We start from the raw sequence: 9567 nt of genomic DNA on the forward strand, positions 1-9567 counted from the left end.
ATTGTAACTTTTTTCTACTGCGCTGTAGAATTTTCTACCGTACCTCTGTGGGGAGTCCGTACGATGAACTGCTTGTTAGACTATTCCAGCTTGGATATTTAATGCAGCGGGTGTTTGCTGAGCACCTGTTATGCGAGAGGCACCATGCCAATCCAGGGGAATAGTATTGCCACCCCATAGGAGCGCACAGTCCCCTGGGCACATCAGAGTCCCAGCTGGTCACCAGCCACTGGTCGGTGCTGCCATAGGGGCACCAACCGAGTGCTGGGACAGCACTGAGGAAGGAGCCGTTGCTTCAGCCCGGGGAGGGGGCCGACCGAGGGTGAGAGAGACTCCAGCAGGCAGGGGACGGTACAGGGGAGAGGGCCTCCAGCATAGGCACCGCCGTGGCACAGGCGCAGAGGTAGGAGTATGCAGGGTGGGAGTGCAGGTGCGTTGGTGGCTGTGGCTCACGCCAGGCGTGACAAGGCTGGGGAGATGTGTTAGGGCTGGGTTGTGAAGCCTCAGAAGTCCTCAGCATTGTGCATGGAGGCCAAGACGTGGAAAGCTTAGAAGAGGGCAGAAGGTGGTGTGCCTTCTTGCATGGGGCAAGCACAGCACTGTCCAGGACAAGTGCTCCGTGAGCCTTTCGTGGGGTTAAAATGTCTCTCGTAGCCACACTAAAACAGGGAATACAGAACAGGTGAAATTAATAATATTATTCTCTTAAAAAAATGTTTTTAAGTTTATTTTTGAGCAATAAGAGAGAGAGAGAGAGAGAGAGAGAGAGAGAGAGAGAGAGAGAGAGAATGAGCATGAGTGGGGTAGGGGCAGAGAGAGAAGGAAGGAGAATCCCAAGCAGGCCCCGAGCTGTCAGCACAGAGCCCAGTGCAGGGCTCAAACTCACGAACCGTGGTCATGACCTGAGCCAATATCAACAGTTGGATGCTTACCCAACTGAACCAGCCAGGCGTGTCCCAATAATATCATTTCAACGTGAATATGATCTTATTATCATCATCCCAACACGAATATTCTTTCAACATGAATGAGAGTTTATCAAAATATTATATTTTGATATATTATCAACGTGTCATTTCAGCATGAATCAGTGTAAAAATTTAAATGACACATTTCACATTATTATTTTTTTCTGGTGTGTATTTTACATTACAGTACAGCTCAGTTTGGACCACAGCCGCATTTCAAATATCAGAGGCTCGTGTGGCTAGCGGCTGCCGCATTGAAAAGCAAAGGGTTAGCGGTTCTGGAATGTGGGGAGTGGCAGTGATCTGTGTAATCCAGAATCTTCCCTCAGCCTGAACCAGCCTTCTCCCATCAAACCTTTGAACAAACCTGTCCACCACCAGATTGGTGACTCTGGTAGTTCTCAGCAGCCAAAAGAGAAAAAACTGGGGGATTCCATCACCCACGGGCTACACGCTACGAAAACAAAAACAAAAAGCAGAATTCCCCGGTGTTTCCTCCCTTTACGTGTATCTCCACTGGACAGACCCCCCCTGGAGAGCAAGGCACTATGTGCCGTTTATTGAACAACTGGTGGCCTGTTAATGTACTGGATGTTCGGATGACACATCCTCCCTAATTTTGTCAGCACGTCTACAAAGCAGGTTTTCTTATCCCATTTTACAGAGGAGGAAAATCAGGACATGAGAGACTAAGTACCTTGCCCAGGGTTGTATGACTGGACCTGACAGAGCTGAGACTCAAACCTGGTTTCACACCCTGGTTTACCTCTGCTCCTGGCTGTTTCTCTAATAGAGTTCAACTCTGTACGTGACGTGTACCTATGTACATGTGTATGTAATACACAAGTATATGTACGTATACATATATATGTATACATATATATATGTACATAAAGGCTATAATCAGAGAAAAATCGCCAACTTGAAATGACTCTGTAGAAAAAGAGGTGTTCCCACGCTTCCTCTCTGCCTCTGCCTCCTGCCCACACACGCTGGGGCCCGGTTGGACGGTTGCAGTGCTGACCAGTTGCCCCTGACTGGCATTGGTGGGGGAGGGGGCAGAGCAGGCGGAGTGTCATTGGAATCGGGTGGAACCCAAGTGTTTGTGAAGTCTTCCGTTTCCCTGGTTAGGGGAGTTAGAGGCCGTGGGGGGGACCAGGTGGCAGTCGCAGTTGTGAAGCTGGAACTCGGCTAGTGGCTTCTCTTTCCTGTCTGGGCTGCTGGCTGGGAAGAAGCCAGACTGCCCAGTGTGAGCTTGATCTTCACCTTCCTCTCTGCGAGGGGCTGGTAAGCGATGAAGTGGTCCCAAGCGGGGAGTGGGTCAGGAAGGTAGGTGGGTGGTGACTGTTCGGGCTTTGCAGTCCGACAGATGTGGGATTGACCTTCCACTCTGCCACTCCCTAATTTTGGGACCGAGGCAGGGCTCTGGGTTCCTCACTGGTGAAACTGGGGTGATCCTTGCAGCCGGGGCTCTTTTCGCTGGAAGTCAGAGGTCCCCTGGAGCCAGCTCATGAGAGAGGTGTCCACCGTGAAATACAGAAGCACAGCAGTGTCCTGTGAGGACCAGAGCCTGGTAGAGCTGGAAAGACGGGAGTGTGGTCCCCTCTGCTCCTGTCTCCTCTGTCCCCCACCCGGCTTTCTCTCTTGCCTTCTGCACATGGCATCAGATGGGTTCCCAGGTGGCTACGTGTAGTGTCCCTTAGTGTTTCTTACTCTGGATTTCCCAGGTGGGGGCTGATTGACCCAGCTCATTTTCTCGAGGCAGGCCACACATGTCAGAGGTCCTGGCCAAGTGTGGTCGAGCCAGTCGTGACCCAGCAGGCCACCTGGTCCGGTGAGCCGAGGCCAGTGCATGTGAGGTGGTCTGCCGGCTCAAAAGGAGGCGGGGCCTGGATATGAAGCATCTGTGAACTTCAGCCTTAAGGGCTGATGTTTCCCTGCTGAGTTTGCTTTTTTGCCCTCCAAGATGGTTATTGCCTGCCTGCTCTTTCCTCAGACCTGCCTCCCAACTCCCAGCCTTGAAGCTGAGCCCTTTCCTGTTTCGTTAAGAAAGTAGGAGCCTCTCATTCCTACCGCACGGTACAGACCTGCCTCCTCCCGTCCCCGTCCCCTGGTGGATTTGAAGCCGTGCCTTCACTTCTCTCAAAGGCAAAGTGGTCCTCGTGTGCTCTCCTTTCAGCATCAGGGCTTGCCCCGTTCTGCTGGTCTCCCCAGACATCCTCCGGTTTCCCTCCCGGCTGCACATGCTCTTCCAGCAGGGCCCCAGAGCAGTTGTCTGCACAAGTGCTGGTCAGAGTGCTGGTACGTGAACCATTTATCGCACGTTGTCACAGGATTCGGGAGTGTGCGCCAGAATGTAAGTCAGCTGTGTACCACGCCTGATTTAGTTCAGCTGACTTTTTTTTTTTCTTCGTGGCAAAACTTTGTCAATGAAGGAAGCAGAGTGTCCATCTGCCTTCTGGCCCAAGCTTCTCCCTTCTCAGCTGAGTTTGTGGGTGACACTTTTAATAGCCCTACTCTGCACCCTCCCCGCTCTGAAGTCACTCATGTCACATCTTCGTGTTGCCAAGGCCCGTAGATGCTTCTCGATCTTCGCCTTGGCTCTCAGTAGTGTTCTGAAGCAGTACCTTTCTTGACTCTCTCGGCCCCCAGGACTTTATATTCTGTTTCTCCCCTTCACTGGCCTCTTCTCCCCAGGCCTCTTTGCTTGTTCCACAACTCTCTGTCCTCTGTCAGGGGCTGCGGGGCCCAGGCCGGGCCTTTTCTCCATCTACCTTTAGTGAGCTCACCTTGGCTAATAGCAGATGACTTCCAAATATAGATCTTCAGCCCAGCCTGAGCTCCTGACTCAGCCCAGCCGGAGCTCCTGACTCATTGCTCCAGCCGCCTCCTTGATATTTCCATGGCGATGTCCAATAGGCATCCTCACACACGGACAGAGACGAACACGGCACTTCCCGGTCTTTCTCAAGCCCACCCCTTCCCCCACCCCTTCTCCCTCCGCTCATGAGGCAGGACCACTGCCAGCCAGCCGCTTGCACTCCAAACTTTAGGTTCACCTGTGATTTCCCCCCTTTCCCTCAGAGGCCACATCTGATCTGTAAGTAGGGCCTGTCACTTGTGCCCCCAGAGTACGACCGACCGACCGACCCACTCTGTCCTCCCGGGCACCACTCCCCCTCCCATGCTGGCCTGCTCCCTGAGCCTCCCTTTTATTCCGCCATGCCCCACCCCCCCACCCCCCCCTCGCTCTCCACAGAGCAGCCAGAGGGAGTTTTTTAAAGCCTGTGCCTGCCAGTGTGAAGCCCTTCGGTGCCTCCTGCTGCTCTTGGGATAAGACGAGGCTCCCTACTGTGGCCTGCATGCCCCCCCCCCCCACTCATGACCTGGCCTCTGCCGCCCTCTCCAGGTCCAACTGCCACTCTCCTCCTGCCTGGTTCCTTCCACTTCTGCTGTGCTTCCCCGCTTCTGTCCTGGCTGGTCCCCTCCCCTCTCCTCTGGTGTCATCTCAGAGACGTTTTCCCTGATTCTTGGGCCCCAGACAGAGTGTGGGGCTGTGGCTTGAGATCCACAGCATAGGTGAGTGAGAGCAGGGAGGCTGCCTGCTGTAGCCTGGCTAAGAGCCCGGGATTCAGACCTGCCTGCTTGTCCTTTAAATCCTGACCAGACCTGCACTGTCCCCAGCAACTTGAGGCTTTTTTCTAAGCTCCCAGGAACTTCTGAGTGCATCTTACGGATAGCAGGAGCTGGTCACCACGGAGGCTGATGCCTTTGAAATGCTGATGTGGTAGGACCGAAGCCAGGGCCTGTAGGGTTCGCGGGAGCAGCTGGGGCCCTTTTTAACTCCAGGCTTCCAGGGGTGCCTGCCTGCGGCCGGGCCTGTGAGGGGCCCTGTGAGCAGCACCCGCGGGTCCTCCGTATTTCACAGCCCCGCCAGGCCATTAGCTCCCCCCCCCCCCCGCCGGGGAATAGCTGCAAATCCGAGTGCCGCTAATGGCTTGTCTCTTTCTAAACAAACTTGTGAGGCCCCGTCAGGGAGAGGATGAACTGCGGTTCCTAGCTGACAAGCGGTGCTGTCCACTGCTCTGCTGGTGTCCTCGTCTCTAAAACGGGGGATAGTGAGCCTCTTCCATCCTGTGCGTTCCAACTTCACAGCCCGGTGGGATGCGCCCTAGCAGCATTAGCTAACGTGCATCGAGTGCCTTCTCCACGCCACGCACCATGTGACGGATTCTTGTCTCGTCCTCACCATGGTCCTGTGAAGGGCACACCGCCATCATTAGCACCTCTCAGGTGGTAGCCGGGGCTTCGAGAAGCTCAGTGAGGCTGCCCAGGGTCGCAGGCCGGTGAGTCGTGGGGGAGAGGAAGCCGGCTCCGTCTGGCTCAGCGGCCTGTCCTGCTTCCCTGCAGGTGGTCAGAGCTCCGTGCACTTGTGCGTTTTCAAGTCCTCACGGTCAGCCTTTGCGAGAGAAGCTGTTCTCATTGTTCAGATGAGGGCAGTGAGGTCCGGTGAAGCTAAGTGACTTGCTTACAGCCATGCAGCCAGTGAGCGGTGCGTCCTGGGTTTGAAGCCAGGTCTGTCTGAAAGTTCTGTGAAAGATTTGAAAGGGAGAATTGGTAAAGCCAGGGATTCCTACACCTGTCAGGTGTTAAGAAAGTACTAACGAGTAGTTTTCAAATCCTAGTGGAAATTGTACACTGGCCAAAGTAGGGCTGCCCTGGAATTAAGTATTTGCTTTTGGCTGGCCATGGTCATCCCAGTGTACTAAAATTAGTCATCTTGTGCCGTAAGAAACTCTGCCTGATGTGGGTAATACAGAAAAAATTCCGGGGTCCATAGGAGATGAGAGGAGTGGTAGGATATATTAGGGTCCCTCTACCAACAGTTGGATCTCATGTAAGACGTCTTCTGTCTCAGAATCCACGTTTCATATTCTGCCGCTTAATGTGGTGACTTGGGTGTAAATGCTGTCTTCTTGTCAGCATGGTGACAGGCCGCCCACTGCCCTGGGACAAAACTGCACACACAAGGTCATGTCGCAAGGAATATTGGCGTGTGCTGCCCTTCTGCCTCTGAGAGCGTCGAACGCCATGCTAGTCCCAGGATACTGTGATGGACAGATGTCTTGTCTCGTCCAATATCCAACCTCCGCTTGTCTTTCGCTTTAAGAAAACACTCCACCCACTATAGAGATTGAAAGGCTGGGCTGTGGGCGTATTGGGCCTCGGCTTGGCTCGTCTGACGCACACAGGAGCTGGTGGCGCAGAAGAGCCAGGCGCTCGGCAGTCCATCCTGGACGGTGACAGCAGCCACACCTAGTTTGCAAGGACAGTCGCGGTGGCCTCAGCGCCTCCTGCTGCAGTGGCGGTGCCCAGGTGGTGCTGTGGTATGAGTGGGGCTCTGCTTATGGCCGCCCGGCTCCCTCATCCTGCTCGTGGCCAGAGCCCAGGCCTTTGGCTTTTCTGGGGATCCTGAGACGTGCCAAAGGTCTCTGAGTCAACTCCCCCGTCTCAATCAGTCAAAGGATTGCTGCCGCTTCAAGCTAAGAATCAGACTTCTATGGAGCTCTTGCTGTAAAGTTGTCCGTGGGCTTTTCATTTGTTCCCAGGCCCCTGACGGCACTGCTTCACCACCTGAGCCCCTCCTCGGGGCACAGAATTCACGAGAATCCGAGTGGGCGGCAGGACCGCAGGCGCAGGCTCAGCCAGTCTCCATTGTCTGCCTGACCCAGACAACACTGTGCCTGCAGCCGGTGGTGCACCCCCAGACGGAGGGTGCTGCAAGGGTGGGACTTAGTCCTCCACCTCTTCCGCAGCTCCTCCAGCAGTGCCTGGCACATAGTAGGTGCTCGGGGAGGTTTGGACGGATGGACGAACCGGGGCAGAGATGGAGAAGTCAGTGCCTCTGGGCCCTCTGTAGCCCTAGCAAGGCTGACCAGGCCCACGATCAGGCCTGGGGCTTGGGCAGGATGGAGCCATGTGCCTGGCATCTGCAGGCTGCCCAACAGTAAAGATCAGCGGGGGAGGGTGGAACACTCGGAACAGTGAGGAAAGCGGGTGGGGCCTCGGCGGGGAGAAATGTGCTCCTCTCATCCGAGCGGAGACGGCGTGCCGTCCGTGTCCCACGTGCACAGAGGCCCTGTGTGAGCATGCCGGAGACCCATTCACGGTACGCCGCCAGGCCAGGGACCCTGGGGTCCATCCAGTGTGTCCTCAACCCCACCACTCAGAGGCTCTGACCTCTGTTGTGTGACCCCTGTTGTTCTAACCCCTTGTCTTCTAAATTGCAGGTATGTCTCCTGGGTTAGCATTTGCCTTTCAGTTTACAGTTTCGTTTTCAATCACAGTTCTCCCCACAGGAGGTTGTGCGCCTTGACCAGAGGAGCGTGGCCCGTCCTTCAAAACCCTCTCCGGACGCCTTCCTAGCCTCGCCCCGGAAAGATGCGGCAGCTCAAAGGCAAGCCCAAGAAGGAGACGTCCAAGGACAAGAAGGAGCGGAAGCAGGCCATGCAGGAGGCCCGACAGCAGATCACCACGGTGGTGCTGCCCACGCTGGCCGTGGTCGTGCTTCTGATCGTGGTGTTCGTGTACGTGGCCACGCGCCCCACCGTCACCGAGTGAGCGCTGTGGGCGGGCTCCCCAAGCAGGCAGTGGAGGCCCGGGAGGGGGAAGGCCAACGAAACATGGCTCTCGTGTCCTGAGATTTTCCTGATGCTGAGCTCCGAGCAGGGGCACCCTGTCTTCTCTGGTCTTTGACTTGATTAAAGTTTCTCCAATTTCCCTGGGAGGGAATAGGGAACGTTTTATCAGTGAACGTGCCATACACCTTATGGTCCACTTCATGTGCCTTTCAGACTTCAAAGCGGTGTGTGTGTGTGTGTGTGTGTGTGTGTGTGTGTGTGTTTCTTTGTCTCTCCTAAAATCAATATGTAGCCCACCTGGTGAGAGGAGGAATCTCTGGGTCATGAATCAGTTGGAACCAGTGCTCACCCCATCCCCATTGTTTTGAACATGACTCTTTTCCTACATGTGTTCACAATTTCCAAAGGGACTGTACTTCTTCTCTGTGCTTAATGTGATTTGAAATATGTCGACTCAAAAGTGAAATATTTATTTTTTTGAATAAAGGAGATAATAGCCTTAAACTGGATGTTTATCTTGCTTTGCCAGGAGGAGGCCTTGCTCTCAGGGACGTGCAGGGTGGCGCTGTGTGTATGTGTTTCTTCACGCTGCTCCTTCCCCCCGGGGGCTTCTTCACCTCTCCTTCAGTCCCAGCTTGAATCCCTTTCAGTAGCATTTGTGCTTTCTGACTGGAGCAGTTTAAGATTGGGAAAATCTTGAGAGGGGCAGGAAGGGTACATTCATTGGTCTGTTTTAGCAAAGTAAGAGTTCTAACTGGAATATGACTACGGGTGCTCTTTATACCAGTTAGAAAGGCAACCCGAAAGTGGCCCTGGAGGTAAAAGTCAGACTTGGTTCTGTTCCTGCTGAAAGGATGCAGATTGTTTGCAGTCCAGCTGAATTTTTGATGCACATTGGCCCTGCTAGAAGGTTCTGCACTGTACTCTAAGGGCATTTTTAGCCCGGCCCTGGTTCCTGAGGGAGTGACCCCTTTTTGGAAGTCAGATTCATGATGACTGTTCCGAGGGTGTCTGTCCTCCTGTCATTGCTGATTACACAGAGATTTGTGGGGAGAGAAGTGCTTTTCTAATCACCGAGGCTGCGTGACTTACTCCCTGATGGCTCAGGCTGTTACAGGGGACTTGGGATGTCTGGGAGCAAGTTCCTCGGGAAGATGAAGCAGCTGTTGAAAGGAAGGACTCCAGCTGATGCCCCACGATCCCGGGACTCGGCGAGGCGGACAGAGCTTTGTGGGCCACTCTGTGAGAGCTGGTCTCAGAGGGAGACGCCGTGCGGCCTTAGGCACGCTCAAGTGCCCGTCGCCCTGGAAAGAGATTTACTAAAATATTTATCAAATGCAGAGGCTGCTAACATAAAGTTTTTCATAGGTTTCTATTTTTCTCTCCCTTGTCTGGTTCTCTTTTATAAGCCTCAGTGCTTGTGGTCTGGGAAAGACTGAAGGCCGCTGACTCAAGGACCTGCTCACGCAGGGGCACAGCGAGGAGGAGACATGTCTGTTCTTCCCGGTGGCCACAGGGCCACTGAAATGCAGAGCTCTTCACCCTCCTGCCCCAAGAGTGGGTGTCGAGGCTGCCGCAGGGACAGCCTGTCCAGTCTACCAGAAAGAGCCCGGGCTGCATGTCACAGATTGCCTGGTCTGTATCTTGTCCCCAGCCTATGCCAAGAACAGTGGAAACTCACTAAGCCTCAGTGTCCCTGTCTGTAAATCACTGGTCGAGTCGCTTCTAGGGAAGGGGGCCGTCTAATACAAACCAGGCTTATGGAGCAAACCTGGGTTTTTATGCAGGTTTTGTTGCCAGAACCCCTGAGTCCCCTTCCTCATGTGAAAATGGAAGTTATCTTGCTTCATAGGATTGATGGGAGGAATCAGTTGAAATAGTAAATTTGTAAAACCATGTCTGATACCTGGGACGTTTTGGTTACTCCACATTTTCCATGGATTAACTCATTCATTTTT

The 9567-nt window shown here is 54.0% G+C and overlaps 1 long non-coding RNA gene across 1 annotated transcript in view; it reads left to right on the forward strand.

Moving 5' to 3' along the window:
* Positions 1–8113, forward strand: part of LOC124505700 (uncharacterized) — a 37650-nt gene extending 29537 nt beyond the window's left edge. The window contains exon 3 of the long non-coding RNA XR_006960702.1: positions 7316–8113. This is a non-coding gene — a long non-coding RNA (uncharacterized LOC124505700). The remainder of the gene's footprint in view (positions 1–7315) is intronic.
* Positions 8114–9567: the final 1454 nt, after the last annotated feature.

This window comes from Lynx rufus, unplaced genomic scaffold (genome assembly GCF_022079265.1).
Source record: "Lynx rufus isolate CCGP_SWC_20201006 ecotype Redwood Valley unplaced genomic scaffold, mLynRuf1.p SCAF_9, whole genome shotgun sequence".
Taxonomy (NCBI): Eukaryota; Metazoa; Chordata; class Mammalia; order Carnivora; family Felidae; genus Lynx; species Lynx rufus.